This window comes from Polyodon spathula, chromosome 15 (genome assembly GCF_017654505.1).
Source record: "Polyodon spathula isolate WHYD16114869_AA chromosome 15, ASM1765450v1, whole genome shotgun sequence".
NCBI lineage: Eukaryota > Metazoa > Chordata > Actinopteri > Acipenseriformes > Polyodontidae > Polyodon > Polyodon spathula.
Genome location: NC_054548.1, coordinates 5272953 through 5285977, shown reverse-complemented (window position 1 = coordinate 5285977; position 13025 = coordinate 5272953). Strand labels below are relative to the sequence as shown.

General features: G+C 34.4%; 1 protein-coding gene across 3 annotated transcripts in view; it reads left to right on the top strand.

Moving 5' to 3' along the window:
* The window catches only part of LOC121327894 (protocadherin-9), a 214077-nt gene that overhangs the window by 17747 nt on the left and 183305 nt on the right, over nucleotides 1–13025 (top strand). The gene's annotated exons all lie outside the window — the stretch shown is intronic.

The window sequence follows — 13025 nt, the reverse complement described above, 5'->3', positions numbered from 1 at the left end:
TGGATGTCTCTTGGCAATAAATGAGAAATTGCAGTGGCAATGACATGGAATCACACTGACATTAAATGTGAGTGTACTAAGGAGAACAGGAGTAAAGGGATGGATGCCTATAGCAGGCTCCTGTCCTTTAGCTGCAGAATGGCTGACAGTGTTTTCTGTTCCCCTGATTCAAAGAAAATTGTACGGCTCTTTGGTGCAGGACAGTAAGCAGAAACTATGTGGGATAGGATATGTCACTCAAACTGACTGAGTGGCACGGAGTTGTTTGTTCCTTGCAGTTTGGTTGTTAACAAAGTCCAGGGGGTTACATTCATTTTAAATGATATACTGATTCTACATGCGATTGAGAATATTGTAATGCATTTTTACGAAATTTCTGTCAAAACACTGAAAACCCACTGTGGCATTACTCAACCCTGACACTGTGTGAGGGTTAGAAAGTGGATTGAAATTATTCTATCTATGCAACAGATATGATTCATAGAGGATGCTCCCAAAGAATTTAGTACTGGATGGATCATCATTTTTTGTTTATTTTCCTGTATATGAGAATAATTGTATTCTCTTTTCTTGCTGAGTAGCCATTGACAAGTTAGGTGTGTGCAGGAGAAGCCCTGACTAGCAGTTGGATTCTAATTAAACCTATTTAACATTGATCTATAGGAATGTTCTGCAGTAAAACCTTGAGCTATTGAAATAAATTCATATTATACAATTTGGGATCCAGTTTAAACTTCAGTAGAACGATAAACAGCTATAATATGGAAAAACACAAGACCTCTTATTTTTCATAATATTCAGTTTAACTAATTAAGAAATGTTGTACAATGTAAACAACATATACAAATATGTATTACTGTCACATAACAAATGATAATGCATTAAAAACTAAAATGTAAGGTAGGATGTTAGTCTGTACCTTATGAAACCAATGCATAATGTTCTCTGAAATTGGCTAACACATGACTGATTTCCTCATTCTATCACCCTTCAATCAAAGTCAGTCTAATGGATGATTGATGATGAGGCTTCTGACAGGTAGTACAGTATTATATACTGTATATGTACTATATTTCTGAAATAAAGACATAACTGACATCCTGCAACTAAAACTTTGTAGCTAAAATTTGACTTTTATTTTATTATTTTCTTAAAGGAATAATTACAAATTTATACTGTCCAGCTTTTATTTAGGAATCTATTTATAACGGTTATTAATTGTGAATCACTGTTTATTAAAATTTAAGTGCTGCTTCATGTATTGTACAATTATATTCTATATCCTGTTTTTTTAATAATTCAAATTTGCATCTGCTGTAAGACCTTGTGATAGAAAGACAGAACTTACACAATGAATTTGTAGTGAATGTTTTATTTTTAAAGCTCAGAAAGCCTTGATTTACCTTCACAGTCCAGAACTCCAATATCTCTGCATGATACCAAAAAGCAGGAGTCATCGCGTCTTGATATGTCAACTTTTTATAAATAGGTATGCACTTCCTTGTCTACAATACATTATCAAATGTATAAAAGTAAGAATATCTTTAACCAAATGCAGCTAGTTTAGTTAATCTGGGGAATAAAGGGCTTAGGGCTTGGAAAAGTGAAGAATCTCCTGAATTATTCATTGCTTAATCACAACACACACACACACACACACACAGACAAAAATGCATTCACATGCTTCTCATGTTGTGTCACTAATTCTAGAAGAATATTATATTGTTATTGATTAAAACCCATGCTGATGCATTTCATTTGCTGGGAGGTGTTGCATTGCATGCTTAATGGCTTGCAGCTGATGCAGATCTCTTATTCAGTCACAAGGGAGTATTAGCTGGTAGAGGGGGGCTGACGAGATATGGATGTGTGCATCTTGGATGAGCAGCAGCCGCTGATATAATCGTCACTGTGAAGAATTAAATGGTTGAGGGTCAGGAAAGCAGTAAAAATGAACAGCGGTAAAGGGCGAACAGTGCAATTCTGAAAGATGGTGGATATTGTGTTCCTAAATAAAATCTTTCTGCTGGTCCTTAACAGTAAAATACATAGAGTTATTATCGGGACTGCTTTTTAAAACATGCTTCACACAAACCAGCAATTATTTTAAAAGCACAGCTATGAAGAAAAACCCTTTGTCTGACTGGAGACTTTTTTTAACAAGAATATACTGTGATCTTGTTTTCATTTGTTTTTCAAATTATGTTTAAAAACACTAAACTGTTGAAAACCCCTATTAATCATTCAAAGTAGAGTGCATAAAATAACACCACAGGAAATCTATTTGTGTAATACGGAGATAAACTTGAAAATTAGAGCTGTGAAAACATTTGTATCCCCGACTCTACAAATAACAACAAATCAGTAACTGTAATTCCATGTGACCTTCTCTCAACGGAAGGTGGAAAACCACACTGTTGTTGAGCATCATTCATTAGTCAAAGATACAGATTTGAACACATTTATTCCGTGTTGAGGTTGGTCTTAGAGCTGTCTCCAACCTTGATTTTCAACCATACTAAACTTGTCAATTATCCTAATTTATTTTAAAAAGCTGCTTTTACTGCAGTGAAAATTATAATTTCTAATTACACTGAAACAAAAACGCTTATGTCTCTTTGTTGGCTTTGAATACAGCAAATTGCTTATGTATGCCTCAATCGTAGCTGCATGTATTGTTTTGAATGACATACATGAAGATACATTTCACAAATTAAAAAACTGCCCCCTTGTAGTTCTTGTGTGTTTCACTTTACAATAGTAAACACAGGGTTAGGATTTACATGGTTGTATGGCTTGCGAAGGCCAGTGTTTATTCCTCTATAGCCTGTAGTTAATGCAGCAATCCAGAGAAAGTAAAAAATATAATTTACTGAATGTTACTTGTCAGCATGATTCATATTGTGTAAAAACTCAATATCAGCCAATTTCAGACCATTTATACTTCAAAGCTTCTCAATACATAGAAGAGAATGACATATTAAAGTGCAGCAATTTGGACCAAAACATGCTTATTAAAATCAAAAGAACCTCCATTTTGCAATTACTTGTTTTCTGACACAAATTCAATATTCCCATTTCTGTACTGTATTGATGTTGCATTTGTTTGAATTGTGTGTTTTAATTGGGTTTTGAAAGTTTAATTCCAAAAGGAGGTCACAGATTTTTAACGAGATGAGAGGGTAGCTTTGTATTCATTTTTTAACTTCATACTTTATTACATTGTGTGCTTGTGGCCTTTTTTTGACAAGGGTTCTCAAATGTAATCTTATCCTCTTATCATCTAAAAATAAATGGATCTGGTGAGTTGTCAGTCAAACCCCTTATATGTGGATATTTTACAATACCTACCTTCTGTGCAAATAACATGTTTTATCGAGATATGCCAATCCCAACATATAGTGATATTTTTAAACTAACACAGTGTTATGGCACAAAAAGTCAATTTTGACAGTTTTTACAAAGCCAGGTTTTTCTTTAGCACTTTAAATAACAGGGCATGATTAGCCATTGCATCTGAAAACTGGGTAATTACCAATGGTTGTTGATTTTACACAGTAACTTGGAAATGGTCTTATGAAAAACATTTTGCTACCTGCTACCTCCTAATAGTATTAAGTATGGTGTCACGCCGAATGTGGTATTATTTTCAGATGTGTTTTGACGATTTTATACTGTTTTGATGTAAAAAAAGTACATCTCATTTATAATACAGAAAGTTTACATTTAAATCACGGTGATGAATAAATTAATAATAGCAAAAATAATCACACGGACGTATTTCAATGCAACACCGGTGCATGCACATCAGCCAATAGTGCCAAACTTAATGCAGCATGCAAACAGCGTTCGGTACCTAAACATCAATCAATGGAATGCAATGGCTAATTAATACTTGTGTGTGGTGGTTCGTTCTTTGCCTACAAGGCTGACAATGATTGGTATGTATAGGGTTTATTGTATCTTGATATAAAATAAATGTGATTATACCGTGTTTGTATTTTTAGCAGTAACAATATATAATTTTTTAAATCCCACGATATCACAATATGGACATTTATTATCGATATTGAACAATATCACTAATTATTACACGTTCCCCCTAGAACACCCACTTTTAGTAGCACACTCCAAAATTGATTTGCTTCAGAACTGAACTGGTTGTTTGAATAACTCTATAAGATTATGGGTTACTGAGGCATCTCCTATTTTAATTTCACACAACCTACCACAAGAAACACCTTTTTCATACATGCCTTGAGGTCTTACAGTCGCTGGTGCAGCAGCTTACAGAAAAATAATAATAACTTTCAGGGTCCACAAGTGTGATGCTTATTGCATATGAATATAAGAAAAGGAAAATCTCAACACTATAATTTCCTGTGGTGCATAAAATCCAATTTTCACAATTTAGTTGGCAGAATTCCATAAGGTGTGAAAGCGAATTCTTCAGCAAAGACAGTTACTTATTTCTCTGATCCTGTCTCTCTTTACATGGCAGAGAGGAAGAGTCATAGAACACAATAAAGATCTCCCTGCATGCTTCTGATAGGATTAATCAACTGATGCATGTTCCCTAATATTTCATTTCCCCACTAGTGACTGGAGCAAGAGATACGGGAAAATGAGACTGTGGATGCCTGCTTGGGCAATACAACTCACTTATCTTTAACCTGTCAAATTTGCCACCAATTAGTGTCAGTATAATTACTACAGTATACATGTGCCCAGACTCTATGTTTGGGAGATCAATTCTGTTAACAGCGATCAGAGCTAAGGATCTTCTTTTTATCTTTATACTTCTTCAGAAAAAAACATGCAAAAAAAACTGACAATATAAAACAGTTACAGTACATTAGTGTTAAATGGAGTTGTGATAAAATAAAAAAAATAAATCATAATAATTATCCTAGGGAAGGCAGCTCTGCATAAACTGTAGTTATTACAATGGTGATGCAGCTGCTAGTTATTGTACAAATGCAAGGCTTGTCCTGCCAATGGTTTCTATGGGCAATCTCAGCACATTTACACAGGGTGGGTTCAGATAAATGGGCTGTTGGTATTCAACTGACATTTATATTTGTGATTCACATGATACACTCATGTGAATCACAAATATAATTGTATTGTTAAAAGAAAACCATAGATATAAGCAACCATATAAAAATTACTACCCTTTAATCATGGGTGATTATGTTTAAAGTAAGACAAGTGGTAATGTCAGCTACTGTACTATGGAAATTCCATGGCTTTGCTATCCCTGTACATATTCAGTTTTCATTTCCCCTTGCACATTGTGCACCTCGGGGGAATGTTCTTGTGATGCTTCTGCGTAAAGGGAACTACTGCCTGCTCAAACAAAGTTCAGCTATCATAGTTTTTATAAAATGTACCTGTCATTTTTGAGGTGTTGCACAACTGCTAAGTGCTTCTTTTGGCTCCTAGAAAAGGAGATAATAAAAAAATAATGAACATCTTCCATCTATAATCTTAGTCCTACTGTCATTACCCATCGACTATTCTGTTCTGTTCTCCATCGAAAAGGTCAACTCAAAGTGTAGAAATGAATGTAGTTTATACAAGGAAAAATGATTTGTGGAATGTGTTGTGCTTTACATGTTGATCGTGTGTTTTCAGAACATCCTCCTGGAACTGTATAGTTTTGATTCAATAGCAACATTTCACAATGCCCAGCCACTTTAACAGAATGCCCCTACTTAAAAGCATAAATACAAACTGCATAAAACTGCACTCTCAGTGCAAGACAGCTGCTCCATACTCCAAATAGAAATGTAGTAGGCAGGTTTCTGAGGGTCTGGTGTAAGTACGTTCAGCAATGTCCTGCTGAAGTACTTTAAAATGGCATCTGGTAGAAACCTATAATGACAGCATTTGACAACCAGGGAAGAAACCCAGAATGATTTCTTCTGACAGCTCTATAAAGCAGCTTGAAAAAGAACCTCTTGATTGCACCTTGACCCCACTGTGTTTCAAGTAGTACTGTTTAAAGGGAAAGAGAAAAGAGGAAGATAGAGAGGCGGATTATATCATCATAAATATATATATATATATATATATATATATATATATACATATTTACATAAATATATATATATATAGAATTTACAAAAATTATTGATCCTAAGTATGTTAAAGAAGTTGGTGATTAGACAGCTTTAGGAAGATCTATTTTAAGGTAGACCTATCTCAAGAACGAATAAAGCGCTAAAGGGTTTCACAAAGGGTTACTTATATCTGTACTTACCTGTACTATCTCCATCCCTTGTGATGCTCCCCCCTCTTCACCACTCCAACTTCCCCCTCAGGGGGAAAGAGCCATACTCTGCTTGCACACCATGGCTGAGGTGGCATAGGCGTGAGACATGGTCAAACCTTCCATCTTGAGCTAATTCTCAGAGTGCACATTCTCACCCATGAGGATGGAATTGTGATTCCCATTTTATGGTTTTAAAACTGCATTAAATTCACTGTAGTACTTGTGGCTTGCTGTATTATTGTACTACGTATTTCAAATCTACTTTCTAAATGTGTTGATAAGTTTATTAAATTATGAAACCAATCACACACTTGTTCGTTGGTCATTTCTACAACTAGTTTTGTAATCTTCATATATATATTTTCATCATTTAGCAAGTGAATGGTAGATTATTTTGCAAGTATTTTAATTTGAAAATTTCCCCAATAGTGGATAATTATCGTTTTTGGTGTACGCTCTTGAGGAAATTTCAACTTAAGAAGTATCTCACAAGAAGAGTTTTACCTAACTTCTAGTCATGATCATTTTGTCATTTTCTTACTCTGAGCAATATTGTCGTCAATGGTAGTAAACCTCATAAGGACACATCGGAAAACTGACTTTTCCAAGTGGACCCCAGCAATAAAACAACATATAGCTAACAACTGGAGTAAATGAATGAATGAAAATGTGTATATGAATAGTTTATTTTACTTTTCCTTTACTTCCAGCCATAATTTGGTATAATGTGTTGTTTATGCTATGCAAAATGGATAAGATGCCCAATGTGCACAGCTGTCTCCTAGCAAGTGAAGGCAATTTGGGAAATTCAACCAGACTACCTGGACTAGAATTATCCTTTGCATAGTGTAACAGAATCAGTGCCTGACAACTACCTAAAAGGAAACAAAAATCAAGTCACAAAATAACTGATACTAAAGTACTGTGGTGTCCTAATGGACCCCAGGTTACCTTATCAGGGTTAAATAGAGTACCAATTCTGTGATATTTAGGGGAGATTATTTTGTATTGCAGTAAAGTCTCCACAACCCTGGCACTGAAATCTTAGTAAAACTCAACATTTGGATACAACATCCATATCATATCAATCAGCCACAATCATATTTTTCATCATTAGTATTCATTCTACTATCTTGCCCGCTTTCTCTTCAGAAAGGTCAATTGTGTTTTCTTCTCATTCTTTTTGTTTGTTTATTAAAGTATGTGAAATGATAGTAATAGAAACACAGTGTAGAATTTAAAGAACTAATAAAAACAGTGCAATAAAGGACACAAACTTTCTAGTATCTTAACTTTATTTAAGAGAGACACACGACAATTCCCCAGTGACTGTGGACATAATTTATTTTGGAAAGTTGAGGATTGAGTGATCCCATTTCCAAAGCACATTAATCAGGTGAGGGACAATCCTTTTTCATTTACATATCACTTTCCATGGTTTTTACCCAGGCCTTGTACATAACATTTTGTATAGCAAAAAGGGTATTTCATCTTAAATTCAGGTGTTTAAAATTCAAAATCAATTTAAATACTTAAAAGAAAGTTTAGATAGAAGGCCCATGGAATATTCTACTCTTGTGAATTTATGCAAAAAAGGAAACAAAAAAATCATGTTATGTTTCAATGATATCCATAATGGGATCTTGACATATGTCTTAAGCTACAGTAAGCTTCTTTTACAATAACAGTGCTTCAAAATTCAAGTAACTATTTTTAATATAAATTCTTGACAGCCCAGAAAATAAATAAACAAAGTAAAGTAGATTACATTTCTTGCAACATGAAGGGCTGATTTTTAATTAACACATTTTGGGGGCTTTTTATGGTTGGATACTTTTAAATAAGTAAATCAGAGCAGACCCCAATGCTTTTAAACATACATTACATTCAACGACAGACTAAACTGCTCCTTGGAATTTGTAATAAATACTGTAAAAGCAAGGAGAACAAATTGGCACAGTGCAATTTGTTTTATTTTACTTTTTTGTATGACATGTACAGTACATGAAAAACAAGCTTTTAAGAGTTGACTAAGCTCAATGTTTATTTGTAAAAAGAGCACATTAAACACATATAGTAGCATAATATTTATAGTATTTAGTTACAGTTATAAAGGATACATAAGAAAAATAGCCCTTTTAAAGCAATTTGTAAAATAGCATTGCAATTGTATGAATGTTTATTACAATTATTGATATATCTCACATATAGCTGCAATAAATTATAAGAACAGATGTTCATTTCTTTGTTATCCATGGCCTTTTATGTTAAGTTATTGGATTATTATTTTGTTTGCATTATTAGCAAGCCTGTGTTACTCTGTAATACTTAAAATGAGTAGGAAACAGTTTAAACAGATTGCATAATCATGAGATGCATAGGAGACACAGTTAAGAAACATGTAGATCACAGAGGAGCTACCATATGAAGCACAGAAGCTCAATGATGATTGACTAAAAACAGATAGGTAATCTATGACAGAAATGTACATTTTCCAATAATTCAGTACTTCAAAGAAATGAAAAAAAACATACTGGTTTATTATTTCTATAACAGAATGCACATTTATTTTCAGCAGAATTGTTGTTAAAACCATTGCTTCTCTTGCAGTATTTTATCTGTTACCTATTTTGTTGATTAGATTCTCCCTTTATGGGCTACAGCTTGTTCTGAATGCTGGAGCCCACACTTACTAAACCTTGTTCCCATCAGCATGTTTCACCCATTCTGACAACTCTTCAATTTGAAATGCAAATTGATTTTGAGACTCTTACCTATAGGGAATATAGTGGCCAGGTCCCTGTCTACACTTCCAACATACTTTTAACTTATAATCTTAAGCAGTCTCCTAGTTTCTCTACACTGGCTTTGTGTTGTGTGCTGCTAGCTTGTATGATTACTTGGTGGCAAGGAATTTAAAGCTGCTCTGCCCGTATACTCTATAATGATTTGCCACACTTTGTGAGAGCGTATGACATAGCATCCCATTTAAAATTGAATCTTAAGCCAACTTGTTTGATTAGCTCAACTTGTAGTATAATACAAAAAGCAAGTGTAACTCATGGCAGGGCGTGCAGTAAGATATATCTCACGCATTCCTGGGTGCATTGTAAGGCATGAGGCCATGGAGTTATTGCACTTTTAAAATGGTTCTGTGTTATATACTTACATGTTTTATACACTTTGGTAAGTAAAGTTGACGTTTGTAATTACTATTTCCCTACTACAATAATCACGCTCTGCACCTTCATTTTTTATTCCTCAAAATGTGCTGCCTGTGTCTCTTCTCAACACTAGTTTAACTCAGAGTCTCAGTGCATCAGCTGAACTGTGAGGCAGTCATGCAGAATGTTACGCATATTAGTCAACCTGAACAGAACTGCTCACTTCATAATAATACACACTGACGTCTGCAATTACCATAATGTATTTCACTTATTATACCATATTCTTGACAATATAAACCTAGGTTTATTTTTTAATTTTTTTTTATCCAAATCAACCGCTCTCCACCCTTTTTTTAGATCCTGCAGTTCAACTTAATTTGAACTTCAGTCCAGGGCTTTACAGGAACTATCACTCTGTCCGAAGAGGTTGAGATTTTGAGATTTTAAACAAAATAAATCCAAGGAAATTGATCATCACTGACATTTTTTTAGGTTCTATTTCATTTCTATTACTGTATGAAAAAAAAAAAAAAAACCTGAATGTCTAGGAGCCCTGAAGTCCTTATACTGTAGCCTACTTCTTAACTGTCATTATGACAGTGAGAGTTTTTTGAAACTGTTGACATAGTGCGCTTTGATCTTCAGATTTAATTATCGTGTGATCTTGTTCAGCCAACCATGGCTTTTAATTTCCCAAGCCCTTTCATAAGCATATATAAAGCACTTTGAGATAGCAGTGTACTGTGTAATTGAACCAGTACTGTTGTTGTTATATTATTTGACAAAATAAGTGAAAACATGCAATGAAACTAAATACAAAAGAAAACCATCAACCATCTTAATATCATTATGACAATGATTAATGCATTAACTGAAACAGCTGTCTGGTTTTGTTCTGGTATTTCAGGCCCTTGTTTTAATATATCTATTTTAGATAAACTTACATATATAATGTACTTATATGTATTCACAGGTGATTTAATTTATTTGCGTTTGATTATTATTTATTTGGGTATTTCAGTTGTTGACGCTGATATGGCAGGTGCTAATGTATTTACTTTGCTAGGAAGCTATTTGTGATGGTTAATGAAGATTGCAATGACAGATTCACCTATACAAATCTAAAAATAACACAAGCTAAGTCCTCATATTATGGATACTTGGATGATTTGAGTGCTGTGCCCATCCACATGTTTTACATTACACCCTGACCTAACTAGAACAATGTTAGATCGGTAAAGTAGCAGTAACTATTACATTATAAAGGGAAGCTTCAAAACTATTAACATACAAACTTCACATGGAATGTAACAATTTGCTACATGACGGACATGGGCTGTGTGTAAGTGGTAACACATTCCTTTCTCAAGGTGGAAAGGAAACATGGATTTATGTGACAGTCAATACACTTTTCTGTGTGGGTGTCTGTGGTACCAATATTATTTATTACAAACAGAGTGTAAGTAAAACAAACAACTTTTGAAAAAAGTACTCAGTTTGCTAATTTGTATGCAGCATGCAGATTATAAAATGGGACTATAAAATGCTGTAGTGCAAGGGGGCGGGCAGATATTAGTCAGGTTCCTACACAATCTCCATTCATTTCAAGTTTGTCCATTTTCAGCACATGACAGTGATTAATGTTTAAGGGTGCGTGAGGCAGAGCCTCATTACACACAGTGATATTGTAAAACGGCAGATAATTACAGCATACATCTTACCTCTCAGGGCAGGATCTTTGGTTCATCTGAATTTGGGTCCGACAAATTAGGCCGAGACCATGAGAAGTTAGATGTGTACTGTTGAAGGTGAATCAAGGAAAAAAGAGAAGAGCCATTCCATTCCTTTGTACTATAATTTAAGCATGAGTAAAACAAATGCCACTAAACATTTGTCTAAATGTATTAATATGTTTTGATTAAGTACTGTTATATTCCCTAGACCACCAGTTGTCCCTTTCTCCTACCTTGCTTATTTACTTAGGCCTGATTTTGAGGAAACGCATTAAAATCAGAAACACAAAGTGCTTTATGTTTGCATTGGATTGTGCTGTTCCTTTCATGTTGTGTTTTATATATATATATATATATATATATATATATATATATATATATATATATATATAAGCGGAATGACAGAACGAATGACAGAACATGCATTTAAAATAAACCTTCCCTGACCTGGTTAGTGTGAAACGCAGTCATCTCTGTCTGCACCGTCATCAAAATTGCTCAAAGCTAGCATGCAAGTGAGACCACGCCCCGAAAAAGGACAGGGCAAAGTGTGTCACCAAAATTACATTACAGGGCAGTTAGCTACCGTTTGTGCCAAGTTTTTTCATCAAAATGAGGGACAAATGTTGGGCTACCAAGTGGTGCATCCAGGCTTGCTTGTAAGCTGCCCAGAGCTGAGTTGTCCTCTGACGTTGTAGCTGGGTAGGCTGCATGGCGGGCCTGCAGAGCGGTCGACTGACAGCACAAACTTCGGAGGACAGCGTGTGTTCGTTTTCGCCGGTCCCGAGTTAGTCCAGGGGTAGTAGCGGTGAGCTGAGCCTAAAATACAATTGGATATTTCAAGAGAAAAAAAGGATAAAATCAAAATTGGGCCCAATATGTCATTTTTTTAAGTATGTAATTTTCATTTCACCCCATGCTTCACTTGTTGAATAGTCAACGTTTCTTTTGTACAGCATTAACTTTATTAATGTTTGCATGTGTTTGTTTATTTTTTATACATGTTTTACATTTTATGTGCATTGCTGTTAATTTCAATCAAATCCAGTTAATTCTGAAAGAGAGCTCAATTATTTGTGTCCCTACAAACAAAGAAGTAAGCATTAACTAACATGCATGCAGCTGATTTCACTACATCTGTGAGGGGAAATTGAAACACTAATATGAATGCTTACACTGCACATAATTCCAATTCGAAGTAATATGCTTCGTTACTGTGTATCCCAACTATTCATTTAGGGTTAATAGGATTATTTATATTTATTTTTAGAAGACGCAATACTGGAAGGAAGTTAATCACATTGACCATAATTGCTGCACTCAAAATTAGTAAACTTTATTGAAAATAAGTTGAATGGAAAGGGTTAAAGAAAGAAAAAAAAGTATGCCTTGTTTATCTTTGGGTTAATTAGACATTTTTATCGTAGTTTCATGTTGACCTGTGGTAATATACACAGCGTTAGTTTCTTCTGTATGAAATAACACCTAACAAAACTGAAATCAAACATTTTATTTAACATGCTGTTGGCAGTACTTTTGTCAATTGTTCATTTTCATTTTAGGGAAAAAAAAGCCAAACAAAAGACATTTCGTCTCCTGGTTTCAGTTTTCCAGGAACATATTCATTCTGAGTAGACAACATTCCTGTGATTTTTGTATTCATTTTTTCATCTTTTATATAAAAAACACACACACCCTGCTTTTACTTACTGATAACAAGCAGCTGTTACAGCAGACTCAGACAACACATACATTATGTTTAGCTCCAATCTTAGATTTATGCAAGGCATTATGGTATATATAAATGAAATGGAGACCCAGTGATTAGTGATTAGAAGTATAGAACAC